Here is a 10,197-nt window from a genome sequence, read left to right as displayed (position 1 = left end):
GGAACAGGGCCAGAGGAAGCAGACACAGAAAGGATCATTGAAGAAGACAGTACAGTTGGAGAAGGGGAATCAATTGGAGAAGGACTCTCAGATTTAGAGGATGCGGAAAGGTCAGACCAACCTGTTGTCAGACGCTCATCCAGGGAAAACAAAGGTGTTCCACCCCCAAGACTGTCTTACCTAACAAAGTCAGCAGAAGCTCAAGAGCCCTTAACATGGGATGAGATTGAGAAAATGCCAGCAGAAGAAGCTGCTGAATGGCATAAAGCTGCACAAGAAGAAATTGATGCATTGGATAAAAATAATACTTGGATTCTTACAAAATTACCTCCTGGCAAGAAAGCTATAGGAATGCAAATGGGTATTCAAGTTAAAAAGGAATGCACAAGGAAAAGTGGAAAGGTATAAAGCAAGATTAGTGGCAAAGGGATATCTTCAAAAATATGGAGAAGATTTTGATGAAGTGTTTGCACCTGTAGTGAAACACACGACAATCAGAACACTTCTGAGCATTGCAGTCTCAAAAGGCATGCAAGTCAACCACATTGATGTGAAAACAGCGTTTCTTCATGGAGAAATAACTGAAGACTTGTACATGGAACAACCAACAGGTTTTCATAAATACAAAACAAAGACAGCTAGTGTGTAAATTAAACAAAGGTCTTTATGGATTAAAGCAAAGTGCAAAATGTTGGAATGAAAAATTGCATGAAATATTGACAAATTTAGGATTTAAGCAAGGTGAAGCAGATAAATGCTTGTACACTAGGTGCACAAATGGACAATATGCATACATTTTAGCTTTGTTGATGATCTGCTCATTGCAAGCAAAAGTGAGCAAGAGTACAAGGACATTGTAAAGTGTTTTAAACCAGAATGTTGAGATAAAAGAACTTGGTAATGTGTCATACTATCTTGGTATAGAAATTGAGAAACAAAATGATGGTTCTTATCTTCTAAGCCAGAAGCAGAAAATAAATGAGCTTATTGAAAGTTTAGGTATGCAAGATGCCCAAGTTGTAAGCACTCCCATGATCACTGATTTTCTGAAGGATGAAACAGTAAGAGAACCTTTACCAGAAACATCCAATATAGATCAGCCATAGGTAAGCTTTTATATCTAGCTACCACATACAGGGCTGATATAGCAAATGCAGTAGGAATTTTGAGCAGAAGGGTCAGCTCACCTACCAAATCAGATTGGACTGCAGTTAAAGGGATGGTAAGGTATTTAAAGGGTACCATTGATTGTAAATTAAAGATTTCAGCCAATAGTAATCCAAAACTAATATGTTACTGTGATTCAGATTGGGCAGGGGATCATTCTGATTATAATCCACAAGTGGATATGTGTTATGTATGGAAATGTACAAATTTCATGGGCCAGTCATAAACAAAGTATTGTGAGTCTGTCTTCTACAGAAGCTGAAATATGTGGCAGTATCGGAAGCGTGCAGAGAACTGATGTGGATTGAAAAACTTTTGCTGGATTTCGGAATAGCTGAGCAGAGACCCAATCCAGATAATGGAAGATAATCAGAGCTGCATCCGACTGTCACAGAATGACAAGGTTCAGTCACGCACCAAGCACATCGCAACGAAATACCACAACGTGCGAGAGTTGGCGAAAGAAGGGGTCATCAGTCTACACTATTGTCACACCAGTGAGATGACAGCTGACATCATGACCAAACCGTTACCCAGAGACATTTTGTGAATCTGCGTATAAAGCTTGGACTTTGTATGAATAAATAATTGCATGACAGTATGCATGAGAAGGGGTTTGTTGGAATGTAATTGTATTTTACATGCATTGCCTGTCACCTATTATTTCTCTGTGATTACTCTGTGACCTCTGATGTGAATTACTTAGAGAGGTCACACAGCTATGCAACTTCCTGTGGGGGTTAGATACAGCAGACACAGCACATGCAGCACATGGTGCACATGGAGCTCATGATCTCTCCTAACCTGAGAGGATCTATGGTGGTGTGAGCATCCATTACCATCTAAGCACATGGAAGGAGCTGATAAGACAAATGTATAGTAATATGTATATATAAGCCTGTCTGATTATAATCTAACTACAAACTGTGAGTAAACAGATGTTTTGTTACTTCAACTTTAAAGTGACTCAGCAGTGAATTATTCAGGGGTGAATGAGAGAGAGATGAAGAAAGAAATTAACATTTCTAAAGCTGAAGCTGTGTGTACTAAAATCTGCTAATTATTTACTACAAATAATCCAACAGCTATTGTATCAAGTATTCTATTGCATCTTGTGTCCCAGTTTAGAAGATATTGATTGGAATCTGTTTGTACTGACCATTCATTCCTGTAGAACTCTTGCCAGAATAGTACTGGATCAATGTGACCTCTTGTGTTGAAAGTTTTTCGTTCTTGATTCAGGATCGAATTTGTTTTTATTCTCCATTGCATGGATATTTTTAGTTTGAAGTGATCTGACCAGGGTACTTGTATCCAATTGATATATGTTATTGAAAAGGTTTGATCAGGAGTAAAGTTGTGTGTAATGAGGTCAAGTGCATGACCTTTGATATGGGTTGATTGAGTATTTATCCAATTGAAATCCCAAAGCTGGAAAAAATCTTTGCATTCTTGTGTGTTTTTAGCATTATAGTTTTCTAGATGCAAATTTATATCTCCTAGTATGAGTTGATTGGAATTCGATAAACAAGAATTTGAGATGAAGTCCATAAGATTTTGTTGACATTCTTGCCAGTTTCCTGGCAGTCTATAAAACAGAATAATGTTTAGGTGGTCAGATAATGTAGGATGGTTAATATTAAGTGAGGCTATTTATAGTTGTGGAGACATGGATTCTGCTACAGTTGTTACTATGAAGTGGGATTTATATATAAATGCAATGCCTCCTCCTCTTTTACCGTTTCTAGGCCAGTGAATTATTTTGTAACCTGGAGGGCAGAGTTCTGTTAGTGTTGGGTCATTTTGGAAATGGATCCAAGTTTCATTAGTGATTAATAAATCCAGGTTATCATCAATGATCCAATCTGATAGAATTGTTGTCTTGTTAACAGCTGATCTGGCGTTTGTATAACCAATTTGGATTTTTTTGAAAGGGATCAGATATGTTAGGAATTATATTGATTTTTCTTAATTGTCTATTAACTTGTTGTAAAGGTTTATTGTGATTATTATTTCCTTTGTTTTGATGATGTTCAGTTGAGGTAATGATTCCATTGTTTTGGTTCTTATTGTTATTAAATCGATGAGTGTTGTATTTGGATGGTCGGTGAGGCATGCAAATTGTAGGAATAATATTAATTTCTGGTAGGGGGTGGAAAGCATGTGATGAATTAGGGTGATTGAGTAGATGATGAAAAATAATGTTGTGATATTCATTTTGATATTGTAGCTTGTGAGTATAGAATTCACTAGGATTGCTTCAGCTAAATACAGTTGTAGGTTGGAACAGAGAATGTAGGCTGGGGTAAGTGAAGCGGCTGGAGCAGATGGAAGCAGTTATGCAGTCTAGAGCAGATGACGCTGACGCAGGTTGGAGCAGAGGATACAAGTTGGGACAGAGAATGTAGACTGGAGCAGATGAAGTAGGCTGGAGCAGATGAAGCAGGTTGAAGCAAAGAATGCAGGCTAGAGCAGACTATTCCGGCTGGAGTAGGCGATATAGGCTGGATCAGACGATGCAGATTGGAGTGGGTGATGCAGGCAGGAGCAGATGACACAGACACAGGCTGGAACAGAGGATACAGGTAGGAGCAGTGAGTGTAGGCTGGAGCAGACGAAGCAGGCTGGAGCAGAGAATGCAGGCTGGAGCCGGCGATGTAAACTGGAGTAGGTGATGCATGTAGGAACAGATGACGTGGGCCAGAGCAGATGATGCAGGCTGGGACAGATGACGCAGGCAGATAACGCAGACTCAGGCTGGAATGGAGAATATAGGCTGAGGCAAACAAAGCAAGCTGGAGCAAATGAAGTGGGCTGGAGCAGAGAATGCGGGCTGGATCAAACGATGCAGGCTGGAGTAGGTAATGCAGGCTGGAGCAGATGATGATGCAGATGATGTAGATTGAGATAGATGACGCAGGCCGGAGCAGATGATGCAGACTGGGGCAGAAGATGGAGTAGATGATGCAGGTCGGATCAGATGAAGCAGACCCGAGCAGATGATGCAGGCTGGGGCAGATGACGCAGGCTGGGGCACATGCAGGCTGGGGCAGACGACGCAGGTTAGAGCAGATGATGCAGGTCGGAGCAGATGATGCAGGTCGGAGCAGATGATGCAGACTAAGGCAGATGATGGAGGATAGAGCAGATGACGCAGGCTATAACAGACAACACAGGCCAGGGCGGGCTGGGGCAGAGATGCAGGTTCTTAATGCAAATCTGGAATATTACAGCCCACTTCTGACATTGGCCAACATTTTGCAGAGCTTAGACCGCTGCCTCAAGTAAATCTCTATGGACTGGTGTAATTCTCAGATCTAGTATTGGGGTGAAGGCCCAGTTAAAGGCAGCAAGGTCCAGTCTTGTCAGCTTCTCCTATAGATTCCCAACTACACGGATCTACTGGTTAGGGAAGGGATCAAGGAAGGCACAATTGATGGTTAGTTGGAGGATAGTTGAAGCTTGAGCTGCTACAGAGAATGGCTTGAGTAACTGCCAAGATGAGATTCCCTCTAAATAATGCAGCTGCTGGGATGTATTGAATGCTTGAATAATGCTTGAATGATTGATGCCGGTAAGTCCTGCTTTTTTAATCCGACGATCAATCAATCTATCATTCAGGTGTTATTTACTGGGCCTCTTGAATAAAATACAGAGGTCTTACTTTGGAGCTTTTCAAAGGTCTAAGATTGGGGCTCATGGTGAAGTGTCAGATCAAATCAGACGCCATCTTTACTGCCAAGATGAAAATTCACACTGAATTCTGCAGCTAATGGGATGTATTTAAGCTGGAGGTTTCCCTTTTCCTGTAGGTTCACTATTCGCGCTGATTTTTAATTTTTTTTTTTTTTTAACTTTTGCTGAAGATTCACGTTGCCTCCTGTGAATCAGTGGGCCCTTCACTGGTGGCACTGGTAATTCGGCTCTGCTCGGGTCAGCTTAGTGAGCGTCGTCAGTTGCTGACTCTTACGTCCGCCCTTTCTGGCTCTGCAGCTGTGTTTCCGAGTTCTGCCGTGTCGCTTCCCGTGTCTCCTCACGTTCTACTGTCTCGGCAGATGTAGGTCCGGTTCTCTGCGATGCTCCTCTCGGAAGGGTGACGGTGGAAGCCTCAATCGGTTGGTCTTAGGGAGGAAACCTCGGCAAGGGCAGGTGCGGCGTCTCCCGCTCAGCTGCGCCTGTGGCCCTAGGAAGGGTGGAGGTCGTACACGGTGCTCAACAACGGCCACTCCACGACTTAAATAATAATAAACTTGATATAAATAAAGTGGAGGCAGTTTCAAGCCAGTTTTTGCCCCTGTAACTTAACTGCTGTCTAAATTCAATATTCTGAACATTTCCCTTCCCTTAATATGCACACAGATACATTTGTACCAGTGAACTTCACTGCAGTCCAAATTTTTAAATGGAAGCTTGTGCTGCCCGTGCTGGTCCAAATCACAAATTCACTGCTAGAATCTCCCATGGTAGTCTCGCGAGACTGCCATGGGAAGTCTCAACAGTCATTGTGTCGGTGCAGCCATATGGGGCAGGAACAAGTTGGGTTTGTTCCTGACCCCAAAGAGGCCACTACACCACCAGGGCTTCTTTTTTATTTTTTTAAAATCATGTTTCTTAATCAGAAAATACTCAAAGAGTACAATAGGTTCTCCGTTTTACAAAAAGTCATCCAACAATTCCCCCTCCCTCCTTCCCAACACACCCCATCCATCCCACATAGCAAAATGTGACACTGGATCATCAGAAACCATAGAAATTCAACAATTAAGCAAATGACTTTGTGCCTCAGACATCAGTGATGTCCAAAAGGAATTCTACACTTGCTGAAAACTCCTTCCATGGATAGAATTCATATCCTCAAATAGCACTCCAGCACTGCTTGCTGGATGATTACCGCCCTCCATTGTACCAAGACTGGAGCCTCAGCCAGCACTGCAAAATACATTTCTTGCCAAATAATATAGAATGTTTGACAAAACTCACATAACCTGAGAGCCTGTGAAAGTACAACTAATCTTTCCAAACAAGCAGAGGGCAGACTATCACCACCGCCAGCACCAAAGGCAAGAAATATGGCTAATGAGAGCAGTCCAGAAAGAGTGGATATGAGGGCAGGACCAAAACATATAACCTTAAGTAGCAGGGGAATAATTACACTTCAAACAAGCATTGGTAGGCTGCAAAGTAGCCAAGAAAGCTCTGTGAGGGGATTCATACAAGCATAATAAAAACTTATATTGCAGTTCTCCATGCAACATATTACAGGTGAGAGTGTCACATGTCTTAAGATTACACTGGAATTGTTCCACCGTGTGATTGATTCCCAAGTCCACATTCCATTGGTTTACATAAGCAGAATAGTCTATCTCGGACATGGTCCTGCAAATATTTATGATAACACTTCAGTGGCGTAGATTGCTGGGCATCTAGCCAATATGCCCCACATACTGTTCATAAGCGGATGTTGAAAGAGCCTCTGCAAGCAAAGAGGACACATAAAGGGGCATAATCGAACAGGGCGCCCAAGTTTTTCTGAGGACGTCCTCGCAGGACATCCCGGCGAAGGGGCGGGGAAACCCATATTATCAAAACAAGATGGGCGTCCATCTTTCGTTTTGATAATACGGTCGGGGACACCCAAATCACGAAATTTAGGTCGACCTTAGAGATGGTCGTCCTTAGAGATGGTCATCCCCAATTTTCGGTGATAATAGAAACTGAGGATGCCCATCTCACAAACGACCAAATCTAAGCCCTTTGGCCATGGGAGGAGCCAGCATTCGTAGTGCACTGGTCCCCCTGACATGCCAGGAAACCAACCGGGCACCCTAGGGGGCACTGCAATGGACTTCACAAATTGCTCCCAGGTACATAGCTCCCTTACCTTGTGTGGTAAGCCCCCCAAACCCACTCCCCCCAAAACCCACTCCCCACAACTGTACACCACTACCATAGCCCTAAGGGGTGAAGGGGGACACCTGCATGTGGTTACAGTGGGTTTCTGGTGGGTTTTGAAGGGTTCACATTTATCACCACAAGTGTAACAGGTGGGGGGATGGGCCTGGGTCCGCCTGCCTGAAGTGCCCTGCTCCAGGGACCTGCATACTGCTGTCATGGAGCTGGGTATGACATTTGAGGCTGGCATAGAGGCTGGCAAAAAATATTGAAAAAGGTTTTTTTAGGGTGGTAGGGGTTTAGTGACCACTGGGGGAGTAAGGGGAGGTCATCCCTAATTCCCTCCAGTGGTCATCTGGTCAGTTCGGGCACCTTTTTGAGGCTTGGTCGTAAGAAAAAAACGGACCAAGTAAAGTCGCCCAAGTGCTCGTCAGGGCCGCCCTTCTTTTTTCCATTATCACTCGAGGACGCCCATGTGTTAGGCACGCCCCAGTCCCGCCTTCACTATGCTTACGACACGCCCCCGTGAACTTTGGTCATCCCCGCGACGGAAAGCAGTTGAGGACGCCCAAAATCGGCTTTCGATTGAAGGACGCCCATCTCCCGATTTGTGTCGAAAGATGGGCACCCTTCTCTTTCAAAAATAAGCCTGATAATGGTGCAACTGCTAATATTGTAAGACTGCAGCGCCACCTAAACCCAAACTCCACTCTCAAATCCTCAAAAGATCTCATAGTACCAGAGTCTGTCACCACATGCAATGATAAACCACATCCTTTTTAGCCCAAGACAGAAACACAGAATCCAAGACTCCAGGGGCAAATCTGCATTTCCACAAATTGGGAGTAACAGAGTAGTATGAACATCCCTACCAATAATCCTACCCACCATCTGCCACACCGTCTGCAAAGGGACATAGAAAAGTGTACACAGGCAACAAGAACATCCTAAAAGTTTCCGAGCATGTAAAAGATAACTAAAATGCCATGCTGATCTCTGCAGACTGTGCAAGAAAATCTGAAGTTCCACAAAACCAGTCGTTCACATATCTCATCCCACAGGCAATCAAAAAAAGATGAATACTCAATATCCCCATTCCGCCTTTAGCCGGAGGCTTAGAAAGAATTGGCAAGGGAAGACATGCGTATTTATCCTGCCATAAAAACTGATGCAACAAACAATCTAAAAGTCGACCCTGTGATAATGACAGCACAATCAGAAGCATCTGCAATAGGTACAACCACTGTTGTATGATAATCATATTGTACAAGGCTATCCAACCAGGCAGTGATATGGGAAGGTGATGTCATAGCTGTAGTCAATGTGCAATAACCTCCAATAAGGGTGTAAAGTTAAATGCTGCAATCGTAGTCAAATCACGAGGAATCCACACCCCCAGATATTTCATCTTAGTGCCAGCTCTGCTTCACCTTCTCCTGCAGGGGAAGTATTACCAATTTAGAAAGATTCAGAATTAGCCCTGAAGAGAAGCCAAATTCTTTGCCCACACTCAGAGCTCAAGAGAGAGAATCCTGGGGTTCCAACAGAGTAAACAGCATATCATCTGCATAGGCCAGGATTTTCAAACTAGTCAATCCTAAGGGAAGACCCTGAATGTCTGGGTCCAATCGAATCATGCAAAGCAGTGGTTCCAAATAAAGCACAAAAAGAGATGATAGAGGGCACCCCTGTCAAATGCCTCATTCAGTCTAAAAGGGGGCAGTATGAACCCCATTCACCATCACAGCAACTGTTGGCGAATTATATAACAGCCAGATTGCCTGATAAAACCAGCCCGTAAAGGCTGGCGTAATTCAAACAAATAAGACCAATCAACTTGATCAAATGCTTTAGCCACATCAAATCCCACTACTACCCCCTCTAACTCCTGCATTTGTGCACTCAACATGGCTAACAACAACTTGTGCACATTCATCACTGAATGGCAACCAGTGGTAAAGCCCACTTGATGATCGCCAACCAGTCACTGAAGGACCACAGACAACTGGGTTGCTAAAATGCGGGCCAGTAATTTGATGTCAACACTGAGCAATGAAATGGGCCTACAGGAGTCACAATTCATGCCCAGATTCCCCAGCTTGGGGATCAATGAAATTATAGCATGAGCAGAAAAGGCTTCTTTCCCTAGACTCTCTGTATAATATGCCAGTAAGGGACCAATCAAAGCAGGAGATTATTTTGTAACACTCTGAGGAAAATCCATCAGACCCAGGAGCTGTTTGAGAACTGAGATGCTTAATGGCCAGATGTAGTTCCTTTGCCTGTAAAGTGGCATTATGACCCTCCCGTTGCTCCAGGCATCCCCAAGTCATCCAAATAAATAATCTGAGAGGGACAGACCCATATTACCAGTGAAGCTGCATAGAATTGCTGAAAATGCAAAGAAAATTGCTGAGCAATCTCCTGAGGTGTGTGCAACATGCAGCCATCCTTCATAATGAGACTAGAAACATATTGCGACCCCTGGCAGTGCTTTGTGATTTGAGTTAATAACTGCAAAACACTATGCACATCTTTGTGCAAAAACACACTCAGAACCTTACTGTACCAAAAATATTACACTGGGCAGAACCTAATACACCATTAGGGGCTTATAGCCCATTTAGTTATGTTTAAACAAAAGAGATCTGCATTAAAAAAATATTTATTTTTATTTTGACCTAAAACCACTTGTCCCTGAAACATGCCTAAAAACAGAATAATCCAGTTGTGTATCTAAAATGCAAATTCCTACAAATGAGATGACGTTAAAATGTGATTCCATGTGCCCCAATGAAAGGTGAGTTTAATTCTACTTCCATTTAATTTCAATATACAGTATTCTATCATCTTTATAACACCAGCTTCCCAAGGCAGAGTACAACAACAGTTAAGATAAACTCAGATAAACTCTCAAGAAATGGAAACAGGATGTATAAGCTCAAGAAACAGAATCAGGATATATAAGCATAAACTACAGAGTTTATAATCGCTTTTTCTACCAGCTGCAATACCGTGCCTATTAACAGAAACAGCCTTAGCCTTGTTATGGATCAACAATCAAGAACAACCTGGATGCAGCAGCTCAAAAGTTTGTTTGTTTTGTTTGGGCTGAAGGCAGAGAGGATGTCATGCTGG

This window comes from Microcaecilia unicolor, chromosome 7 (assembly GCF_901765095.1).
Source record: "Microcaecilia unicolor chromosome 7, aMicUni1.1, whole genome shotgun sequence".
NCBI classification, from domain to species: Eukaryota; Metazoa; Chordata; class Amphibia; order Gymnophiona; family Siphonopidae; genus Microcaecilia; species Microcaecilia unicolor.
The sequence above is the reverse complement of the archived record's forward strand: the minus strand, read 5'-3'. Positions refer to the sequence as shown.